This window comes from Salvelinus sp. IW2-2015, unplaced genomic scaffold, assembly GCF_002910315.2.
Source record: "Salvelinus sp. IW2-2015 unplaced genomic scaffold, ASM291031v2 Un_scaffold4131, whole genome shotgun sequence".
Taxonomy (NCBI): domain Eukaryota; kingdom Metazoa; phylum Chordata; class Actinopteri; order Salmoniformes; family Salmonidae; genus Salvelinus; species Salvelinus sp. IW2-2015.
In genome coordinates, this window is record NW_019945403.1 from 42,994 (window position 1) to 46,281 (window position 3,288).

Here is a 3,288-nt window from a genome sequence, read left to right on the forward strand (position 1 = left end):
TTTTAATTATGAGATTTCTGTTTTTTGAATTTGGCCCCCTGCACTTCGACTGGCTGTTGTCATATCGATCCCATTAACGGGACTGCAGCCATAAGAAGTTTTAAGGATTCACATGTGAGGCCATGTGCTAAACAGAGTGAGTGAGGTGGTGTAGTAAACAACCAAAGATTTCAAGACTAAAAGTGGTGAAGTAGTAGCCTACAATAAATAAAAACTCCAGGTTAAAATACACTTTATCTWGTCCTTGGCCTTTATCCTAATCTGACTTTGGTGCAGGTCGTGTTGTCCTTCACATGACTGCCTGGTAAAACACACATTATATCAAATACATTCAAAGTTTATTTTTCACATGCACAGGATACAGAAGGTGTAGACAATACATGGTTATTTGAATAGTAGCACTATCAAATATAGAACGTGTCCAGGTAAATATTGTATGAATATTTTATAATTATTAGATGATTCTTACCTAGACACACTTGTCTAAATTGATGGGTCATGTGAAGGAAATGCTATAACCACCCCTCAGCCACATCTAGCTTAGTGAATGGGTCACTATTGTCAAAGTGAAGTTTTAGCTAAACAATTAACCTAACAGTGCTTTGAAGACAACTGAGAACTTGGAAAAATATGAGGTCAAATCATGGTCGGAAATCCGGGACTCTAGAAAGAGGCCCAAGTTCCCGAGTTGGAATTCCAAGTGGGATGACAATTCAAAATGATTTTTTCCCCAGCAGGTTAAATGTTAGCTAGCTAGCTAACATTAGGCTATAACTAGCAATTCAAATAGCTTTCGGAGATACAAATAATATTACTACCCAGATCACATAACACATAACATAACATAACAACACATAACTTTAGCTAGCGAGCTTCTTAAGGATCATACCCTTTTGTTTTCTTTTTTTGTTGTTGCCTAAAATGACATACCCAAATCTAACTGCCTGTAGCTCAGGACCTGAAGCAAGGATATGCATATTATTGGTACCATTTGAAAGGAAACACATTTGACGTTTGTGGAAATGTGAAAGGAATGTAGGAGAATATAACACATTAGATCTGGTAAAAGATAATACAAACAAAGAAACATGTTTTTTCATTATCTTTTGTACCATCATCTTTGAAATGCAAGAGAAAGACCATAATGTATTTTTGTCCACTAGTTGGCAGAAGTGTATGTGCAAAGAGTTAGACTGATCCAATGAACCATTGCAATTCTGTTCAAAATGTTTCATCAAGACTGCCCAAATGTGCCTATTGGTTTATTAATACATTTTCATGTTCATAACTGTGCACTCTCCTCCAACAATAGTATGGTATTATTTCACTGTAATAGCTACTGTAAATTGGACAGTGCAGTTAGATGAACAAGAATGTMATATTTGGGCCAATATCGGATATGTCTATGTCCTGGGAAAATGTACTGTCATTTACAACCTCATGCTAATCGCATTAGCTTACGTTAGCTCAACCGTCCCGCAGGGGGACCCATCGATTCTGTAGAGGCTAGTTAACAATAAGCCTTAAAACCTTTTCTCAATATAGGGGGTGCTGTTTCAACATTAGCATTTATCGTCTCCAAATTAAACTGCCTCATACTCAATTCTTGYTCATACAATATGCATATTATAGTTATTATTGGATAGAAAACACTCTCTAGTTTCTATAGCCGTTTGAATTATGTCTCTGAGTGAAACAGAGCTCATTCTACAGCACTTTTCCTGATATGGAGTGAGATTTCAGACATTTTGGCCTCTGGTCCCAGGTCAGTTTTAAAGTCCCTGTAAATCTTATGAGGAWACAAACACTGCCCATGCCTTCCTCTAGATGTCAGTAAGAGGTGACAATTTGAATGGAGTCGATTGCGCAATCAGGGCCMGTATAAAACAGAAAAGACCGGATGTACCGTTCTTTTCCYGCTGCGCCTCACGCAAGRTGGACGTCGGACTCTCTCTCTTTCCAAGCGTTGGTTTAGCCACTTATATATCGCCGGTCATGTTTTTACTCGTTATAGGTGTTAAAAACATCATAAGGTAGTTAATTTAAACCGTTTTATAGCAATTTATATCCGTTTAGTGCGATTTTGAGGCATTGCTTTGTGATGCACATTGAAGCACCGCAAGCCGGATAATTACAGAGACCGACGTCAATTACCAAAGAATCATCCTAAAACATTTCTGAAATACACAGCCTACAGCATCGAAAGACACAGATCTTGTGAATCCAGAAATATTTTCAGTTTTCTAAGTGTTTTACAGGAAGACACAATATGTAAATCTATTAGCTACCACGATAGCAAAAGATAATCTTTTTTTCTCCAAATTTTTTTCCTGCATCAGTATGCTATACAACGACTAAATAAAGATATATATAGCCACTAACCAAGAAACAACTTCATAAGATGACAGTCTGATAACATATTCATGGTATAGGATAGTTTTTTTTTAGAAAATGTCGGCATATTTTCAGGTATAAATCACAGTTCTACATTGCAGCTGCAATCTGAAATAGCTTGGAAGCAGCCGGAATAATTACAGAGACCGACGTCAATTACCAAAATAACATCCTAAACACTTCTGAAAAATACACAGCCTACAGCAATCGATAGACACAGATCTTGTGAATCCAGACAATATTTCAGATTTTCTAAGTGTTTTACAGCGAAAACACAATAAATCGTTATATTAGCATACCAATGGCAAACGTTACCCGAGCATTGATCCAAGCCAAAAGAGGATAACGTAATCATTGCCAAAATGTATTAATTTTTCACTAACCTTCTCAGAATTCTTCCGATGACACTCCTGTAACTCATTTTACAACTATACATATAGAGTTTGTTGAAATGTGCATATTAGCCACAAAAAACGTGGTTATAACATGACAATACTAGCAAAACTAGCCTGAAATGTCGGCCTCCATTTGGCAGTGATTGGCGTAATGAATAACTAATCGTAAACTTGACTAAAAATAAGGGTGGACAGCAATCGAAAGACAAATTAGTTCTAATGCATCGCTGATTTACATTTCTAAAAGTATCCTTACTGTGCAATACAGGGTCGCCAAGCGAAGCTATACAAAAAAAAAATTGCGGAATGTGCGTAAATATGCGTATAACATTTTTCGACAGAACAACGATTTATCATCATAAATAGTTCTTACTGTGAGCTGTTCTTCCATCAGTATCTTGGGCAATGTATCCTTCTGGGTCTAATCTTCTTTGGTCGAAAGCTGTCCCTCTGTCCGTCGAAATGCCCACTAACGTTCGACCGGGACCCGAAACGTGCC